This window comes from Leguminivora glycinivorella, chromosome 5, assembly GCF_023078275.1.
Source record: "Leguminivora glycinivorella isolate SPB_JAAS2020 chromosome 5, LegGlyc_1.1, whole genome shotgun sequence".
In the NCBI taxonomy this organism is placed as follows: Eukaryota; Metazoa; Arthropoda; class Insecta; order Lepidoptera; family Tortricidae; genus Leguminivora; species Leguminivora glycinivorella.
The window spans coordinates 18,873,925-18,896,456 of record NC_062975.1 but is presented as its reverse complement, the minus strand read 5'-3'; the positions used below and the strand labels follow the sequence as shown (position 1 = coordinate 18,896,456).

Below are 22,532 nucleotides of genomic sequence, written 5' to 3'. Positions count from 1 at the left end.
CAGCTTGCTCTTCAATACGGCCTTGTGGACCGCGAAGTACCGTACTACAGGTACATACCTGCGCCAGTTCTCGAAAATGGTCGTGCCACGCTCTATTGGGATCGATCTATTATCACTGACAGGACTATTGTAGCCAATAAGCCTGACATTGTCATAATAGATCGATCGCAACGCCGGGCCGTGCTCGTCGACATCACCATCCCCCATGATGAGGATCTCGTGAAAGCCGAGAAGGACAAGTCCAGTAAGTACCTAGACTTGGCTTACGAGATAACCGCCATGTGGGATGTTGATTCGACAATCATTGTCCCGATAGTCGTTTCAGCGAACGGTCTCATAGCGAAGAGTCTCGACCAACATCTCGAGAGACTCTCGCTAGGTGGTTGGATCAAGGGTCAGATGCAGAAGGCGGTGATCTTGGACACGGCGCGGATAGTCCGTCGGTTCCTCTCTCTGCAGCCCTAACCACCGGCAGCTTGGGCCCTGCCCCGCTGCTGGCGGCACCCTAGGTTAGGTTTTTTATAATGTGTTTATATATTTTGTATTGTTTTGTATGTGGTTTTGTATTTTACTTTTATAATTATATTATAAAAATCCTAGCCTAAGAATTAAAATGAATAAAGGAAAGAATAAGAATAAAAATAAGAAATTTATTTGCTAGAATACTTATAACTAAGGTACAGATGTTCGTGTAACAAGACAAGTAAAAGTATTCAGTCATCGTCTTGACGACATGCAAATGTTTCTTAAAACTAAGTAATTATTAATTATACAAAATATATAACTAATGTTAAAAAATTAAAATCTACACATTCAACAACAATAATAATAAACTTTATTCCATTATTAAATACATAAATTAAAAAGTATGTCAAAGACTAATAGCACGAAAGAGAGGAAACAAAAGAGAAGCACCTACTTAAAGCGACATGCTTTGCAACTCAGGTGAATCCATGTAAAAGTAACTCGAGTCACGACTTCATTCAGTGTTTATTCGAACTAGGTACAGCTGCAAATGAAAGGATCTATGAATATATCGGGAAAGTATCATTTATTTAGAGATAGATTATCACTAGAGCTTGCATCGTGAATAAATGGAACATGCCATTAAATCGTGACTCATGTTACTCTTGCCGCTGATTGACCCACCCTGTGAGGTACAAGACTTTACAGCCCAAAAAATCTGGAACTTCATGTGTTCAACAGGCATAAGTACGTAAGGTTATTCAAGCTTACAGGGCCGTCAGAATAGATCATTATAGTTACTTGGTCAACGTGACCCAACAATAATAGCAATAAGGTAAATACAAATTTTTGCTTGGCTGAACTAGCCTATTGTCAATACAAACCACAATCGCTCCGCATATCGCGACGGATTACAAATCAATTACGGGATCGGATTGAAATGCTCTCCCCATACCAGCGAACCTAGCTGACGTCACTATTGCTTACTTTTCGTAAGCGTGTCGTAGCTGTCCCTATCGTTCTTCTATAGTTGCGCGACAGAGCCAGACTGCGTGTCGATCGCTAAGTTAGCGTCAAAGATTGTCATGTCGGTCAGGCCGGCTGTGCAGGCATTGTCCCATCCTGCTAGAATATGTGAATGAAAACTAGTTCAAATGTCTGGTTTATTGCTAGAATATGAGGCACATAACGCAATGTGTGTGCATACTACGGAGTAATTGGATTTTGATGAAAGTGAAATTTAAAGTGCGATTTTCAAAACATAGAGTACTTAAAAAATTACTTCGGAAATACTCTTGCTGTTTTAAAGACATACGACTCAATAAATAGGAACCTATTTATTGTGACCTTGCATATTACAGGTTACTAGCCCATCGCCCACAACAAAATGGGTAGATTCACATCATACAGTTGACTTTCACAACACCCACGGGAGAAAAAGGGTGGTGAAATTCTTAACCCATCACCACACGGGATATAGTAGTAAATCTGTTGACACTGTATCTGTACAGTGTAGGTACCTCATCATTAAGTATGAGTGGCTTTTCAAAATGCAATATCCTTTCGTAAAAGCCTTTGAAATAACAATGAAAGCCGCAATCGAGAAAAGAATAGCAAATTTAAATCGAGGCAATTTGTAACTTGTCATACTTTTTAATTTGAACCCGAGAAAATCAGATTAGTCTGCTTGAACACTTTGCATATTTATGTTCACAGATTTGGAGCAATATGGGCCATTGTCTACCGTTTCGGATTATATAGGGATTGTGGGATTGTGTCATTGAATCACTGGTTTCATTATTTATTTAGAAAATTATTGTTACGCCCTATAACACAATAAAAACATAGACGGTCAACCAAATATTGGCACTAAAAAGGAGGCAAATTTAAAAAATGTGGGGCTCAGCGACAAATTCACTTCATGAAATACGTGCCCTTCCTAAACCTTGGCGTTGGCAGTATCATCGACGAGCCACGACGCTTAAAAATTAATTGAAATGGTTTACTTATTTACGAAGACTAAATGGCTCGTCAATGATCAATGGGGGAAGTAATGGGATTTACTTTTCTGCACTGTTGGCGACGTGGAACAAATTGTGCGGCGCTTATACATCATTATTATCTAAATTTGAAATAGTAAGTAAGGTGCATTGCAATAATTCCAAAGTCGCGTAACGCGTTCCATGGCATCAAGAATCCCCTTTCGAAATTACCTGAACATTTCTGACCTGGTATTTGTTTTTTTTTAATGATCTCAGAGCTTCGAAGTACCTAAGTATCTACCTACCTGCAAATCTTTAGCTTCATCGAAGATGCACCTTCAGAGGACTTTTTAATAAACAAAATGTAGGATTATAAATTGAAATATATAAATCACAAACAAAAGATAAAAACGACACGACCCACTGGTGGCCGAGCCGGGAATCGAACCCGGGTCTTCAGCTTAAGCGGCTAACGTCATTACCACTAGACCACCCGCCTACCGTCGCTTTTTCCCGCCCGCCACGTGTCGTTTTTTTTTCGTATATGATATCTATTTCAATTTATAATTTATTTATTATAGTAGTGTGACTACTTGAAAAAGGACAAATTGTATAAAATGTAGGATACTTAAAGTCTATAAATATTTGTCAAGCTTAAAGTTAATAAATTTGCTAAGAGAATGACTGCCAATGCTAGGAAATACTAGGTAGGAAAAATACAACATACGAAAACGGAAGAATGCAATTTCGTCAACACTTTTACTGCCACAAAAACCAATTGGAATTCCGAACGTTCGAAATCTTTTATAGGTCTACAGTGGACGCAAATGCGACGGTGCCACCTAAAATGATATTCGGGTAAATCCATGTGAAAGTAACGTGAGTCACGACTTCATCGAGTGTTTATTTGAAGTCAAGAAGCAAATGAAAGGATCTAATGCATATATAGAGATAGATTATCACTTGAACTAGCATCGTGAATTAATGGAACATGCCATAAAATCGTGACTCATGATACTCTTGCCGCGGATCGACCCATTCTATGATAATAAAAGTAACTTTTCAGTGCAGGTGGTGCTTTTTTACGCACTAGTGCGAGAAGTGGGTTATTTCTTGTCAGGTCGAAACTTCGGAGGGCCATCTGTACTGAAAAACGTCGTACGATACACGTGCCAAAAGGAAATTCGTAATTCGTGTAGATTGAAAACACTCCCTTCGGTCGAGTTTTAATTTATCTCGCCACTCGTTTCAAACTTCAGTTTTTTACGCACTTGTATCGTAATGTACTATTATAATATGAGAGTGAGATGCAGATAAAGATAATATTGGACACGGCGCGTTTAGTTTATGTACGTCGGTTTCTATGTCAGTTTGGAAACGTTATATATAATGTAACTCATTTTATCATTCAAAATACGTTCATTCCATCAGCATTCACCGAGCGGAGCCTCTCTAATGTTTTATTCGCTTTAATCTCTCAGAGTGACTTCTAAATATTCACTACGGAATGATAATAAATTAGTGGAGACGGAAAATCCGCCATCATTGGACTGCGACCTGTCTCGGATAACGAGCTCCAAGCTCTACACTCTATTGATATTTTAATATCAACTCTGGTAAAGGTACTCATACACTACACGATACGATAGAATTTTATCTCCGTATACGCATAGGTAGTAAGGGAAGAGTTGTAACTCCATACATCAGTATGCACGTTATTTGTAGTGACATCTAGCGTCAACCACGCGTCAACCAGCGTAAATGATCAGTACCACTACTTGACACTGTCGGGTCTGCCAAAAATTTAATATTTTTACAACTTATATTACAAGCAGAAGGAATTGAAAACGGACTAGTACTGATTAACTAGTACACCCCAGACCCCGTAGCCGAATGGCATTTCTGCGACGCGAAAGGCCTAGAAACGCCGCAGAAATGTAGGCTCTGGCTCTGTCGTGACTACGCACACAGGGCGGAAGTAAAAACTCAACGTTGTTTTCTTTTATATCTACATGGTTTTAATTTCAATTATAATAAAATTGTGCACGAATATACTTATGTAGCAATAAACTTACAAGTTTCAGTATTTTTAGAATGTTAATAATTAACATTACAGAGTTCTCAGAAACTTAGTTGTATCAATACATCCAATTTCTTGGTAAGGCCATTCATCCCAGTGGGCTATTTGACCTCAGTGACATTGACACTTGACACTGAAAATTTTGTGCATTATGTAATATAACATTGTTACTCAGCGTCAATATTTCCTTGTTGAATAACAGCACGAACGTCGAAGTGTCACTGCAGGGCGACAGTTGTCAATATGTATTATGAAATAGGTCACAGGTCTGACCTTGACATTTTGCATGGGATATTTTTTTAAGTTTTCTGGATTGCTGAGTATAGCCCTTGTACTCTACCCGTAACTCATTTCATAATACTAAATAAAAAGTGTGTACCCAATAACTATGTAATAGCAAAGGGTCATCCATTACTAAAAAAAAAAAAAAAAAATTTTGGGGACACCTTACACAAATCAACCTAGCCCCAAACTAAGCAAAGCTTGTACTATGGGTGCTAAGCGACGTTATACATACTTAAATAGATAAATACATACTTATATACATAGAAAACATCCATGACTCAGGAACAAATATCAGTGCTCATCACACAAATAAATGCCCTTACCGGGATTCGAACCCAGGACCGCGGCTTAGCAGGCAGGGTCACTACCGACTGAGCCAGACCGGTCTCTCAGTCAGACCGGTCTCAGGTCGGTCTCTGGATTACTATCTCAAAATCCGAAATGAGCGGTCAAACCAAGGCCAGGCTTGCATCCACCGCAGGTTCTAAAATTAGCAATCGCATTCGGATATTGCTTTCTGATTCAGTTTCGATCAATCCATTTCAGGGGCTGAAATTCGTTGTTTTTAGGAAGAAAGTCAAATGGAACCTATGAAATATCTGTCGGGCGTGTGTCGTATTATTTTATTGTCCGTCTGCCATATCTCATTATCTCCGAAACCACTAAACTAAGACCTACAAAACCCAAAGATGGACATGTAGATACAGGAAAAGGAATTAATTATTTGTAATCACAGGGAACTTTTCAATAAACAAATAGTTAAAAAATATGGAGTTCTCTGGCGTGGCGCCAGTGTACAGGGAGACCTGATTCGTTCGTTCTTTCGAACCCCAGCTCGCACCAATGAGTTTTTCGGAACTTATGTACGAAATGTCATTTGATATTTGCCAGTCGCTTTTCGGTAAAGGAAAACATCGTGAGGAAACCGGACTAATTCCAATAAGGTCTAGTTACCCTTCGGGTTGGAAGGTCTGATGGCAGTCGCTTTCGTAAAACTAGTGCCTACGCCAAATATTGGGATTAGTTGTCAAAGCGGACCCCTGGCTCCCATGAGCCGTGGAAAAATGCGGGGATGACGCAAGGAGGATGTGATAATGGGAAGGACAAAGAAGAAGTGTTTAAAAAATATGGCATAAAATTATTGAAAGAATTTCGTAATTTGAATCCTTAATTTTAATGAATAAATAATTTTGACGAAGCTGTGGTGGATCAGGTTTGTATTTATTTGGTTATGAATAATTAATGATATTTTATAAAAAAAAATAAAAAAAAAACATTTATTTTATCCAGACGAAATTATGACCGATATCCACTTAAGTCAACAAAATAAATCCGAACAAAATAAATTCCAATTTTGAACTACATATTAAATTTCCAAATTCAATAGAGCAGAATTGATTTCGCGTCATAGGATATTTTATAGGTTAACAATGATTTCTGTTATTTTTATAATAACATTCTATTTCATACTAAAACATTCAAAATCCCTCTTATGGCGTTCCAAGAGGGAACTGTAATAAGAAAAGTGCTCTCGTTGCCTGGAGAACTCTTAACCAGTCTATTGAATAAGAAAACAAGCATCTAATGGACGAAATAACGCTTTCTTTGTACCCCAGGGTACGTAGCCGAATGGCACAAACGCTCACGAAACGAAACGCTCGTAGATTTCTATCTCTATCGCTCTTGCGTATTGGCGCGCAGACTGCCTTTCGCGGCGTTTCGTTTCGCGTCGCAGAAATCCCATTCGGCTACGACACAAGGCATCAAAAATTACCTTTATGAAGAAAAGTAGGGCTTTAGGTTAGGATATTTTTTTGTACGTATTACAGACCTTACTGATGATACCTACCTAATATTATAAGAGTTTTGTAAACCGTTATACAAGTGATACTAATAGCGGGATGAAATTTCGGTCGGGACAGAGAAACGTACAGTGAGCATCAATAATGTAGTTAGGTATTGTTTTTCTAGTTTATTGAACTAGTGTCGCTACATCCACGTATGGTTACAGTTGAGTTCATAAATATGTTTTCATTTCATCACCTTAACTCGTTGCAAGAAGGTGAAAAAATGTACACATATTTATGAACTCGACTGTACAAGCTCGTTACCACCAAATCGGCCACACACGATGTGAAAATTCTACAGGTTAGATTAGTTAATTTGGGCATCATTATAATATGTGTGTATATCGCGGACCAGAGCAGACTTTTTTCGTTCACATTTTCAGACCTCTGACAATGTATGAAACGGGAGGCGATGACTGAATTTACATTTGTTTCGTGTGTCAGTGGCTGTTATTTCTAAACCCACCAACAAAGTGCCAGCTGACCTTTACGAGGGTTCATTATTCACGACCGTCTTCCGGGAGACGGTTGGTCATGAAAACCAGTTCGTGGCTCGAGTTTTATAAATTCTATAAATAACATGATCTATGATGCATATATGTCGTACTGCCCGTTAGCTCGGCTCCAAACCAATTTTGCAAGCGTGGAGTAATATCTCTTTGAGCACATGTAAATCTGTAACCCGATCTAATCAATCAGACAGTGTTATGTAAATTTGCACATTTTGCGCTCCGTTTCCAGGAGTGGATATATTCAAATGGTGGATTAAATGGTTCTTAATGTTACGTACTTTGTCAATTTGCTACGTAAGTATCTACTGCTACTACTAATTGGGAGTTTTAATAATTTCTACGGCAAGGTTTTTTTTTTCAATGTAAAAACTTAAGTACATTGTTTTAAAAATCAGCTTAAAGTTTTTCAGGCAATTCATAAGTTAATTGACAACTATTTTGACAGTCTTGCCAGTGCAAATGTTATTTTAAACTTCAAATTTTAACGTTTACTTAACTTTTACTGAGTCGGGGCTATCAAATAACTATTCTAGCTTATCTTGGCCTGACTCTAGTGACATGATTATCCTAAGTCGGATAATAGCTGATTATAATCACTAAAAGTCTATTGCTTTCAAAGGATTTGATATTTTGTCTGAAGAAATATTAGATTCAAAAAATTATACTCAAATTACTCAATATTAAAGTAAATTGATATTCAGATGAACATAATTTACAATTAATATGATTGTTGAGTACATAATATACGAACTCTAGACAAAGTTGATTACGTTCAAAAGATTCCACTTTTATTTTTTGCAAATAGTAAATAGATTGTCCTAATCCAACTAAATTACTTTTCAAAAGATTATTACTTTGTAAGGTTTGAGATTTTAATAAAAAATGGCAATAAACGTTCTTAGAGCTTTGGTAAACTTTATTGATGGTGGAATTTTTCAACGATAATAATTCATTTTATGAGTGTCATTCTACTTCGTTAAAATCATAACCTATTTTTCAAATTGACGGTTAGGAAAATGGCTATAAATCACGACATAGTACCTAAGACAACAAGAAAAATGTAGGTAAAGATAAATATATAGATATCTGTAAAGATAAAGGTTGCTTTTGCCACGTGTGGTGCTGCCTGGGATGGTCTCAGGTTCGAATGCTTGTTAGGTCGTTTATTTGTGAGATGAACACAGATATTTGTTCCCAAGTACCTCATTCGTTTTCTTCGTATAAAGTTACCTGTATTTTGAGTCCAAGCTTAGAATAGTTTTAAGACTAGGTCAATAAGGTAACACCTTATTTCTGATTTTGTAGTAACTTTTAAGATTAAGGTAAGGTCAAATCATAAATTTTAAAAGGCGTATCATCAATGCACTCTACAGCTGCTACAATACTCCTCTAGGGTCAATTAAACTATTCAGAAGTCTCACAACCCCTAACATTTATGAAACGTTAGCTTCCTAAACTCCAGTAACGAATGCTTTTGACTATTACCCTCACTCAGCTATAAAAATGCAGTATGCATTAGACAAAAGCGCTGGTGCAAAGTATTTACGTTCCCTCGGCATTCTTTTAAACCACTAGTAGTCTACGTCAAGCGCCGTTAAGTCGGTGATATCTCCTCGGTATTTATTTTTCATTTTATTTTCAGTAGCCTCAGCCACAGTATAAGGACGAACCAGTAGTGAATCTCCCGCGATCGGTGTTTGGCTCTCTCGCACGCGCCGCGCGCGACCTTGGCATCGCCACGCGGCGCGGCGCGTACTGGCGCGACCGCGATCGTCCGTTTCCATAATACAGTCATGTACTCTCTGCACCTCGCTCGCGCAGAGAGTTTCTCAAGGACAAACCGCGCGGCGCAAAATTTGTTAGAAGAATTATTACTGGTTTAATACTGTGCCTCAGCTATTATCTTAAAATCTTTTTTTTTTACAAGGGGGCAAAGTTGTTACTTTACCGAACGCGTAGTTGAGCGTTGCGAGGATTTCAAGGTACGTGGATTAAACTAACCACCGAATGAAACAACATTATTCACTACACCAACGCGAGAATAATGTTAACTGTAAATCAAATAAATAAATAAATAAATAAATATTATAGGACATTCTTACACAGTATTGACTGACTCTAGACAAAGGTTCCCACTTTTATTTTTTGCAAATAGTAAGCTCAAAAGAAGGCTTGTGTTGTGGGTACTCAGACAATGATATATATAATATATAAGTACGTATATACATATAAAACATCCATGACTCAGGAACAAATATCTGTGCTCATCACTCAAATAAATGCCCTTACCGGGATTCGAACTCGGGACCTTCATCTCGGGAAATTGATCTTTTTTACATTTATGATTTAAAATCATCATTGTATGATCTGCGGGTGTAGCACACTAATGTGATAAACCATATCGCGTCGGTGCGTCCCAGTTACACTTACAAATAGTGCGAAAAAGACGGGCTGGCGTAACAGGCTGCTTCACGCCACTTCACCGTGCTTCCGCAATTCTACGCGCTACAAGTACATGCTGGCGGCCGCGAGTTCGCGGCCTAAGGCTTGTGATAGTTGTGATGCTGAAGGCTGCAACAAAAATATATAAAAACTGTATATATACCTAGAAATTAACCAAGACTTGAATATATAGTATAACTATTTATCTGAGAATTAATGCGTTTTAATCCATAGGCAACCCTATCCTCCGACGCTGCGCACGTGCGGTTCGTTTCTTTGTTAGAATTTTGTAGGCATTTAAAAAGGCGGCATTTCGTAAACATCAAAGCAGTGGGCCTTCTGTACTTGTACTATTATATATTCTGTGGCCAAACACGAGTACAACAGTTAGGGCCTGTTTACACGGCGCGTTTACTCACATATGATTTTTGATACATTTCGGGCATTGTATGTTCAGCACACACCGATCAAATACAATAATGTATCTACTGAAATTCGATACTATATACTTACGAGCTACGAGTTTTTGCCAATTTTTTCACCGTGTAAATAGGCCCCATAGGTGTAGCTACTTTTGAAGAAGCTCGACTAGAACACCTAGCCCAAAAGCGCTTACAACGGAAGTTCTCGACCTCGACCTCCTCGACCCAAGCCTTCCTACGCATACACTTACAATGAACAGGGCCAGCTTTACTGCGTACAGTGCGACCGGATATTTCGCCAAGTTCTCGTAGCCATATAAATAACAAAAATGGTGGTGAGCCGTTTAGGTGTAGCTATCGTATTTGAAGAAGAAGAAAATTTTTTTTTCGACTAAAAAAATTTTCACTTTAGTAAAAGCGCCTACAACGGAAGTCTCGAATCTCCAGCCGTCCTAAAAAAATTTTTACAAAAAAGGGCCACTTTTTCCTGATGAGAATACGATACTGAATACGCCCTTAAACGGATCACCACCATTTTTGATTCGCGAGCCATGTAGGTACGTGCTCATCAGAGGAAACTGTAGGGGTCGCCGTTGTCGGATATGACATGGAGGACTATACAGGGTGGCTCATTCAAATCGGTCAATATGGGAAAGTCTGAAACTATAAGACATACGAAGATCTCTAAAAAAAAGAAAAACTGCATTCATACATTTGAAAAAAAAACCTGTTGAATACTGTAAAGGTGTTCACTTCGATCATCTACTAAAATAAATGAAATTATGTGAAAACAATGCATTTTATTCATTTTAGACATCATGTTTCATAGAGACATTTACTGCTTAAGACCTACACAATCGATAAAGAATAAGAATAATTTATTGAAAAACCTTATTGCTAATGTTACATTTATGCGCTTACTTATCTTACTTGCTGTCTGTGTTGTGCTGTGTATTTGAATAGAAAATGAAAGTTTATTTTTTCAAAACAACCGGGTTCGATTCCCCAGCTGAGTACAGTAATTTTTTTTTCAAATGTATGAATGCAGTTTTTCTTTTTATTAAAATCGATGACATGGTCCCTAAGAACAGATCTTCGTATGTCTTATAGTTTCAGACTTTCCCAAACTGACCGATTTGAATGAACCACCGTGTATATATAAATAGGCCCCAGTCTATGTCTGCGTCCTGCCGGTAACAGCCAACATTCATTTGTGCAGTCTGCTTTCATCAGATCATAATTCACTCGTCGCCATATGGACTCAAAGAGCCACGTTTATTATGGTCTGGAAATGCAGATGACGCTAACAACGACCGGGTAGGCTGGGTTGATTCGCAGTTTAATGGATTCAAACAGTATATTCTGTCACAAGGGAGCAAAATTACATTTATTGCACGGGCGTAGGTAGTGTAGGTATAAGCAGCGGCGGGTTCATAAAAGCCGATTCCCACAGGCTTGCCTAAAATTGATTACTAGAAAAATAACTAATGTTAAGGTAGGTTTCTTTTTCCTCAGTGTTGCCTAGCAGAATTTTTCACCAGCCGCCACTGGTAGGTATGTACATTGAAACCGATATGTAGGCGAATGGCATAATAATTGTTTCAATGCTTGTATAAAATAGAAGTTTATGTATGCTCCCGACTAGCAATCAGTGTTCTTCAAGTTTGATTGTTTTGTACTTATAAGAGTTATAAGATACCTGTGCCCTAAATTGAAATACTTTGCTAGTTGGGTTATTAGGTACCTACAAGGATTATTTATATAGGATTTACATACTTCATACCTAAGAATCGTACCTCGATTTTTTAGCGCCACCTATGAAATACTATCATAACTACAGTAATGATGCCTAATTTTTTTTTTTCAAAATGTTTATTGACGTGATATCATGATTTTAAAATCAAGAAATATGTCATTTTTTCTTATTAATAACCTAACCACAAAATTAAAATTAAAAAAAAACCCCCGACTGCGACATAGCAGAGCGATTTTATGAAACATGGCTAAGAACATTTCCGACTAACTCAGCTTTCAGACAAAAAAAACTAAATCTAAATCGGTTCATCTGTTCGGGAGTTACGATGCCACAGACAGACACACACACGGACAGACAGACAAACAGACAGACAGACAGACAGACAGACAGACAGACAGACAGACAGACAGAAAAACAGACGGACAGACAGACAGACAGACACGTCAAACTTATAACACAGTCGAGTTCAACGCGCGCAGCGATGTAGACGCGTTAGGAGTAATTAAATAAATTGCGAATTTAGCGCGGCTCGGCCGCGTTGGCCATTGACACGATGTATCTCTCCAAACCGAGTCAACCCATTGTGAACGAGTTCCTCGCCTTCCTGCAGCTAAAACACAAGCTGTTGCGGGAAGGAAAGATGGATGCGGCTGCTGCTATGCAGATAAGTTCTCGTGCGTCGAGTTTTACCATCGAGGACATCTGCCAAGCGAAGCAAGTGCTGTGCCAGTCCCTGGGGATCGTCGGCACATATGTACCTCACCGGAGAGGTGATGAAACCGGGGAGAAGACCCTTCAAGATATTAAGAAGATCCTGAAGGAGAATGAAGACCGGATTCCGGAGTTTTTAGCGACGGATACCATCCTGACGTCGCGTGAGCCGGATCAAGTCGACGTTCGCTGCTTGGAAAAGGAAATCGTGGCCCTTCAAATCAAATCAAGTTTAGCGGAAGTTAAAATTAAGTTTGAAGCGAGCCTAACAACAATAGCCGAATTACGCAACGAAATCGCTACTTTGCGGAATGCCCCAATTCGGACGGCTAATTCAAATATTAATATGGACATAAATCGGCCTGACACAAGTGTTCGGTCGGTCAGTTTGCGCAATGCTGACACGTTAAAAAGTGCAGCACGTGTCGCCGCTCCGCGCGCGCCCCCCCTGCGCGCGCGACCGCCCCCGGTAAACTCGACACCACGTCAGCGTGCTTATGCTGATGTTGTGGGTCAGCCTCGAACAGCTGACCGGGTCAAGGCACCTACTAAGGTGCGTGATGAACGGGCCCCACTCAAGAAGTCCTCCAGCGTCAGTGTGGATAAGGAGGGATTCACACTGGTGGAAAGAAAAAACAAGACACGTAGGGCGCCTCGAAAGACTGTGTGTGGCACTGCAGAGCCGGTTAATTCTGGTCTACGGGTCGCAACACCGAGTAGGGCGCTGTATGTGTCTCGCCTGCACTACTCCGCCGTGGCAGACGAGGTGGTGGACTACGTTCGCCGGAAGACTGGCTACACGCTGAGGGTGCAACAGCTGCAGTCGCGTCACTACGTGCACTTCAGCTCGTTCGTTGTGCGCGTGCCGCGGCCGCTGCAGGACACCATCGCGAGCGCAGACTTCTGGCCGAAAGGTGTGGTTTTTCGGCGGTTCCGGGGCAACCTGCCGAATCCTACACCGGGGCAAACGACGCAACGGAGCCACGCTGTTACGTCATCGCCCAAATCAATTGTTTAGTTGTAAACTTTTATTGTTTGTTTTTCTTCATGTTTTTATTTACTTACTGTTTTTTTATTATTTAAGTTTCATGACGCATTGGATTTATCTGTAATGTCATTGAAATATGTTATAAAAATAAATAAATAAATAAATAAATAAATAACACCCCGTCGTTTTTGCGTCGGGGGTTAAAAATATATAAACGCAAAAATATGATTTTAGCCACTTCCAGGCTGCGAACAGCGCCATCTAGTTTTAAGCCTAAAAGGCCCATACATTTCAGGGGTACGCTTTTGTATGGACTTTGTCAGTCCCGTATTATATCGTTCTTGGTACCTACAAACTTTTGTTTACTCTCTTTAATCATAATCATAATGATAATATTTTATTTGTAAAACCAATTTACACGTCAATAATTATTAACTTAATATTTATCATCACACCTTACCTGTTAATACAGGAAGTAGCAGATTTTAATTAATACCTTCGTTAGCTAAATCCAATTACGTAATTAAGTTCCCAGCGATCCGACTGACCCTTTTTCGGATGTCTTGAACTTTGTGAGATTATGAATTTTATGTTTAACTTTTAAATGGGGTTTTGGTAAAATATTAAGTATTATTAATTATTTACCCGTCTTGAAATAGTACTATACTATTGTGTATCTAGAGATAAATTTTAGAACCCAAATAATTATCGTCAAGTAAGATATAAATCGAGCAAAACTGGCTAGAAATAAAATAGGTACCTAACTAATGTTTCATAAAAAGAAGTAAAAAAATAAGTTTGATATGTTTGCTTTTAACAATAATTATACATAAGCAACATAAGCGTTCAATAATATCTGAAATACGCCCTTCATTATTGCTGTATTGTTGTATTGTTGTGTTGTCTACTTTCTGTTGTATGTTATACTAACAATTAGCTTTAAAATATTCAATTATGTATAAGTACTAACCATTATGGGCCATTTGTTGTCTGTGATAATAAATAAATTAAATTAAATTAAATTATTATATTAAGTTAATAATTATTAGAGAAGTGTTCAGGTTTGTATAGCATTCACACGTAATTATAAGTGTGTAGATTAACGACCTTTAAACCTTCAAGAAAAGAGCGTACACCCTCTTAAAGGCCGGCAACACACCTCCAACACTTCTGGTGTTTCGGGTGTCCATTGGCATGTATAAATTCATACTTATATACATAGAAAACATCTATGACTCAGGAACAAATATCTGTGTTCATCACACAAATAAATAAATGCTCAATAAACAACGTGATTGATGCATTTTGACGCATAATATAGTATATTATATAACGGTAACGTTATGAAGGCTATAAAAGTTGAGTACCGCGGTTAGGCCACGAAGGCTTGCCGAGTGGCCTAAGTAAGGTACGAGACTTTTATAGCCTTCATAATGTTACGATTGTATACTATACTTTTTCTACGACAGCCACATACATACCTATTCGAGAATAATAAAATGGGTTGGTTACTTACTTCATGTAATGAATGGGAATATTTGTGTGGATCGTCGTAGCATTGAGTATTCTGTCCACAATGTTGATCAGGCAAGAACTTGTTGCACAATTCTTCAAAATATGCCAACAACGCCGTTTCAGAGAAAGTTGAAACATTTTTTTGCAATTTCCATGTCAAAACAATCATAACATTTTTGGTACGCTTTATCTGACTTTTCATGTAACAAATTGTCAGTCACTTTGAGCGCCCATAGCCTTGATTTCTTCGGAAGTGCATTTTTCACCAGAATCACTCATAATTACTTATGTTTTTGCACAATAACGTCGAATTAAAACAAACTACACACCACCGAAATAGTTCAAATAGTTTCGTGATAAGTTTACAAATGTCAAACATACCATAGACAAGAGAAATAGAAAATAAGCCGGTTTTCAATTACGAAAAATGTGGTTGCGTTCAAGAATATTTAAATGTCGAATGTAAAATTATTGGATAAACTTATGATTTTTACCTTTGTTTTGCAATATCTAATATGTAAAACGTATTTAAGTTTATTTTTTCATCTTGATTTAAATTATGAACCTAAATATTATATTATTTATTAAAAGTTACTTATTACTGTAAATGAAAACATACCTGATAAATGGAAGTTGTGCTTTTAAAAAAAAATTAACAGAACTCCTATATTCATATGATTACTGCTAGCAGTAATCCTATGAACCTATAGACAAATAGACTTTCTCATCGTTACTCAAATGAACTTAATTTGGATACCGCTGACAATAATCTAATTGACAGATTTAAGTGCTGGAGTAGAAAAAATACCTAATGCATCAAAAACAGTAGCAGTACCGTAAGCTGAAGACCCGGGTTCGATTCCCGGCTAGGCCACCAGTGGGCCGTGTCGTTTTTCTTTCGTGTATGATATCTTGAAAAATAACAAGTCAAAAAATATTCAATAAAATAATTTGATTTGTTCTCTAGTTGAGTAGCAGACAAGTTATTTATATGTTGATTATTATATCACTATCACTACATAGTATAAAACAAAGTCGCTTTCTCTGTCCCTATGTATGCTTAAATCTTTAAAACTACGCAACGGATTTTGATTCAATAGATAGAGTGATTCTAGAGGAAGGTTTACATGTACACCGTGTCCAATAAGTTTGAATACAGCACAAATAGCCAATAAAACAAAATGAACAAATAGTTACTACATTATTATTATATTTTATGAATGGCACTCTTATTTACTACATTCACAACAAATGTTTTGGAATAACTCCAGCATTAACTTGTTTACCAGCCTCAAACGCTTCTCAAACGGATCACACGCGGCACGCACCGTTTTCTTCACATTTCATCCCAAATACTCTCAATAATCTTTTTGAAATGATCTATGTTTATGATTTTATAAAAATTTAGTCTTCAAAGCATGTATGACCATACAAAGTAGTCTAATACGCCTAAACCTGGAGGCCTGGGTGGCCACTCATGTTTCGGATAAAAAAACTGCCAAATTAGTCTTAAACTACGCTAGAATACCATTTGCCGAATGTGCTGGAGGTGCGTCTTGTTGGGACACATGATACTCATTCCCAAGCATCCTTTTTAACTTTAAGGCATTTTTTTTCTCCAAAACCTTGGTTTTAAAGAAAAAAACTTTGATTTTAACGCTTTTATCTGTAAGTACTGAAGGTAGTTTACCTCGCTTACATACTGCATCCCACACCTGGGCCGATGGTGAGCTCTGGAACCTAGGCACATTTTTCTAGTTGCCCGGAACGTTATCTATCCTCGGTACCCATAATAATTTATTTTGGACACGTGGCGTCTGTTTTATCACATACAGATTCTGCTTATAAAAAATAACTCGTCACCTGCGTGCCGAGCAAGTATTTTGTTGGCACTTTACCTCTTTGTTTTTCTTAGACACTTCGGAAATGTCATGAACTTTGTGCTTGTATTTTATTAAAAGGAATATACTCTTCAGTTTAAATAAGAATTTGATGGCTTGTGATCCCTATATCTTAAGAACTGAGGTAAAATGTGAGTATTCGGACTTATTGGACACGGTGTAGGTATAGAACCCGTGCTAAGCCGGGGCGGGTCGCTAGTTGTAAATAAAATACAACGAGTTCCCCGATTATACTTTTAAACAACGACGACAGGTTCTTTCAGTCTGCAGGGCAATCATGGTCGCGCGATAAATGATAAAACATCGGGCCGTCCCTATCGCACTTACAAATAGTGCGATAGGGACGGCCTGATATTTTATCATTTATCGCGCGACCATAATTGCCTGCCTGGTATGTAGGTACCATACTTGCTTCTTGGATCACTTATAAGATTACTCCCGCCTCGCATATTTTTTATGGTCCGTCGTCAATAAAAAGTCTATGGCGCCACGTAAATATAAAACTTCGATGTAAAGTGCATCGACAGAACGCGGTAAGGGGCAAGACAAATACAAAAAGAGGTCACTCGAAGTTAGATATTGGATATCCTCTTTGAAATCCTCATAGAAATTTCTTATCCAGTCATTTCTCCGATATTTTATGAAACATCTCTGTATATCAACCCTTTCGACAAGCCTTTTTTGATGGTACCATTAGTGTACCTAGATTTAGAGAGATAGTTTTTGTCTAGAGCTAGTCTGTGTCCATTTTTATGATGTTTTGAGTACTTATAACTTTTTTTTTTCAATCCTTAACGTCCGAACAATTATATTATTATCTATCAACATAAAAATGATAATTCCTCAGTAGCCTGTTATACTATATTTCATAAATTATTCGCGGTTCCACGAGTGGACGAAAACTAGTGTATTTGGACAAAAATTGACATATCGACCCTCTAAGCCAAGGGTAAAGTAATCTTCTATGATAATACCCTTACGTTATTGATTGTAAGGAAAGAGCTTAAAAGTAATAATTAAAACCGAGAATCAAAGCTAAAATTTCAAACAATAGAACAAAATCGGCTGCAGATAAACATGGAGTTATAATATACCTAACACTGGAAAGAGCTCAGAGGTCCTACTGCGAACCACGGTCGACTTGTTGCTTCTCTGTCACACTTGAAAAAGTGCGACAGGGAGGCATAACATGGTAGTTGAAATCTAGAAACAATCTTTACAATGCAGTTTTATTCCAATAGCCATTTGTAATTTATCGTTGCATTTTGCTCGAATTAGTTATTTGCCACGTGTGGCGCTGCACATCAAAACTGTGAAAAACTCATGGATGGTCATTAAATTAGGAGTTCGCCGGACTTATCACTATCAGCGACGCGAAACGAAATCGAAACACCGCAAAAAGATCTAAGAAGTCTGTCGCGTCAATACGCAAGAGCGATAGAGATAGACAGCTACGAAAGAGATATTATCGTGAGCGTTTCGTGAGCGTTTGTGCATTCGGGTGCGCATACAGGAGCGAAAGGGGCGATCTAGGGTTTGATTTGGGTGTCACCCGGAGTAGAAAATGCTTTCTCTCAAAGCACGGTCACCAGTCACCACACTGCTTTGTAGCAGAGCTTTGGTGACTGACTATCTGGTAATCGTTACATTGTATGATTCAAGAAGACACGCGCCTCTTGTAATATTATGTTAGATTTAACAAATCTGCGGATGACACGAACGTTTTATAGTCGAATAAAGCGATTCCGATATCGGTTTATTGCCAACTAGCTTTTGCCCGCGGCTTTGCTAGCGTTAGAAAGAGACAAAAAGTAGCCTATGTCACTCTCCATCCCTTAAACTATCTCCACATAAAAAATCACGACAATTCGTCGCTCCGTTTTGCCGTGAAGAACTGACAACCAAACAGACACACACACTTTCCCATTTATAATATTAGTATGGATGTTCGTTTCAATTGAGTTGAGTCTGTTTTATTCATATCATACAAAAGAGCTAAAAATCTGCACTTTCCAGTACCTTTAACTCTACAAGGAAGACTTATTAAATTCGCGAATCTTTGTTTTCCATTAGTTGATTAAGCTTCTATTGTTTATGTTTAATCCCGCTCAGTACTGAATAATCTTAATATAAATATCTTGGCTCAATTTAATCCAATTTAATCGTGACTTTGGATTATCTATTTGAAAATTTAATATACTTTTTGCTACTCGTATTCAATAAATTGAATAAGTTGTATTTTGTAGGGTATCGTGGAATCCTTCTAAATTGATACGTGCAGTACCATAATATTTGCTAGAAAACTGCTACACAAAGTTCAATATTATAAATAAATAAAATAGAATCAGACCTAAGTATATCTTTGAACAAAAACGCCAATTTCATAGGTAATGACCTAATATATCATGTCCAGCACATAATTATTATTGTACCCATTTTACAAATGGGCAGTAAGTTTTTTGAAGGACAAAACTTAAAAAAAAAATTAGTATAAATTTGCCGGTCAGGAAAAGATAAGTTAGGCTGGTAAAAGGTAAATTTGCTGATCAACTGTTTTTTTAGCGAACCAATGTTAGTGGATCAGTTAAATTGTAATCCAAACTGAAATAAATCGCTTACCCGCAGGTTGCTTGAAGAAATCTGATTTAAGGCTGATAGCTTACTGCTGCTTAAGTAATCAAACTGTCAACCAAAAAATTTTTGAGTAGCTCAGTATGACATTAATTGTGAACTAGTTTAAAAATACTTTCTGACCTTCAGTTGCTAACCAACTGTCCAATTTTGCTGACCAAATATATATTTTTGCTTACCAAAAAAGGAACATTCTGCAGATCGATTAAATGACACCCTTATAATATTAAGTATGACCTGAAGATATACCTGTGACCTAAAGACGTCGTGTAACAAAACTAAATGAATTAGATACATACATTGTGCGAGGTGCGTGACCATACATTTTCTCTGCAAAGAGACAAAATAAAAACTTTGCCCTCTAAGTTTTTTGAGGCGTTTAACCAAAATGTGCTTTACTTATACACGGAACTATACATCAGAGTTATATCCTATTGATTCAAATCATGACATTTTTTCAGTTATAATAATGCTAGTAAATAGTTATTTGTTATAAAAGGGGGCAAAGTTGTATTTTAACGCCGAGTGTAGGATTGAAAAACGAGCAAGTGAAAGGATTCTATAGTTGAACCACGAGCGAAGCGACTGGTTCGAGAATAGAATCCTGAACTTGCGAGTTTTTTAACACACGAGAAGTAAAATACATTTGCACCCGAGTGTAACACAAAACTATTCCCCTCACTATAGCGAGGAAACTACAACGCAAAAAATATTTATGTTCATCACTGCTTCCAGTAGTTCCACAGGTAGTAAATCATCTTATTTACTAGAATCACCTACTTTTATCAATTTTAAAGCAGTTGACTTTATTCGAGGTCAAATTACTTTACTCACTAGTGGATAAAATGCGTTTTTACCCGCTGGTATTAAAGGACAAAACACGTGTTTCCGAGCTAGTGAGGGGAAAATAATTATGAAGTTGCTAAATCCGTATAGCAACTAAAACCAGTGGATGGACACTATCCCAATTGGGTGACTCCGCTCGCTCCGCTTACTCGCATTGCTACGTAGCAATTATCAGGTTTTGCACAATTTGACTTTGCGGACGCTACCACAGATAAAATAATTGCTTGATTCTTGTCAACTCTAAGTCCGTTTTCACATTATCCGATCCGATATCGGATGTCGGAAGGATTTCAATGGAAAAAATCCAAGATGGCGCCTGTATGGGATATCGGTCTGACATCCGATATCGGATCGGAAAATGTGAAAACGTACTAAGTAGTAGAAAAGGATAGTGCCATGCATTAGAAAAAATGAGATTGATAATATTCGAAGTGTGAAATGGGGCTACCTTTGTAAAAAGCTTTATTATAGTATTAGGCATCTTATTTTTTTTTCTCCGCATACTGTTTAGTTTATAGCATGCAATCCTCTTGTCTTGATTGTTCTAATAAATAGGTATGGTATATGTATGAACATACACACTAGCTAGACTGTAAGCAAAACAACCTGTGGAAGAGCGGTGTTCTCTTAACACAAGTATCTAATATAGAGGTACTTAAAAAGAGGCACCAGCACAGACATTGTAATCAATATTTTTGTTACTGAATAAAAATATTTTTATTTTTTATTTTTTTTTCTTTCCTCTAAACAACGAAACGGTAATGAGTCACGTGACCCGTCAGCGCCATCCGCGACTACAATTTCCTGACGCTGACGGACGTGATTCCAATTTCAAACCTCGGTGAACCCTTACGAACTCGTTATAATGGGGAAAACCCTTTCTTAAAAATTACATACATCAACACACGCCTGTATTCTCAAAAAAGGTAGGCGGAGCACACGAAACTGCTCCAGTTATCAATTAAGGAGTTAAAGTATAAAAAAATCTGATAATGCAGTGATCAAAAATAGAGTCACTGATTGAAAGTTACAGGATTATTACATACACTTAATATTGTAAACGGTAACTGTAAGGAAAAAAAATATCAATATGAAACGTTTACGAATTGTATTTTGTTACTATATTATTTTTAAATCTATCCAGTAGCTGATTGGAGGAACCATACATATCGTCATTTTCCACGTTACGTAATAATTATATATACACTTACGCCGTATCACAAAACAATTAAATACTTACGATATCCGTATCTTATATAATTATATTGAACTAATTACATTGCTTTTTAACCCCCGACGCAAAAACGACGGGGTGTTATAAGTTTGACGTGTCTGTCTGTGTGTATGTCTGTCTGTCTGTCTTACTGTTTGTCTGTCTGTCTGTGTGTGTGTCTGTCTGTGGCATCGTAGCTCTCGAACGGATGAACCGATTTTGATTTTTTTTTTCGTCTGAAAGCTGAGTTAGTCGGGAGTGTTCTTAGCCATGTTTCATGAAAATCGGTCCACTATGTCGCGGTCGGGGGTTTTTTCAAAATTTTAATTTTGTGGTTAGGTTAGTTAAGACGTGTAATAACCCAGCAAAGAAAATATCGTTACATTATTTCATTAATTCGTTTTGGAGTATACAAAAGTCGATTACACAGATCATCACTTCCTGTGTTACATACATATACTGTACATTCACCTTATCACAAAATATTACCTACGATATTCATATCTTATTTTGAACTTAAAAAAAAACTAATTACGACACTAAAATAAAATTAATTCATTCTGACCAAAGAGGATCGAGTATGTATGTATGTAAACACTTTATTGTACATAAGACAAGTTAGGACATAGAAATACAGTATAGTTATGGTGTACAAAGGCGAAGTTATCCCTATAAGGGATCTCTTCCAGTCAACCTTTGAGCGAATTGAGAGGAAAAAAGTAATAAAAACATGATAGACAAACGAACACTGTACAGAATTAACTTTTTAACAAAAAATAAAACCGCCTTCACAAATAAGCGCGTTACAAAACACGGAGAAACTAAAAAGCCAAAAATAATAAACCTTTCAATTCAGATTTCTTATCGTATTGCAATAAGCTAAACATCCAAATTATAAACAAATCAATTATTTTTGTAGTCGGTACCAGACCTGTT

At 37.5% G+C, this 22,532-nt stretch overlaps 1 non-coding gene across 1 annotated transcript; it reads right to left on the bottom strand.

Annotated features, from left to right (window-relative positions):
• Nucleotides 1-2,874: 2,874 nt before the first annotated feature.
• Nucleotides 2,875-2,946, bottom strand: Trnak-cuu. The gene has a single exon. It is a non-coding gene; the product is annotated as a tRNA-Lys (tRNA).
• Between the last annotated feature and the right edge of the window lie 19,586 nt (nt 2,947-22,532).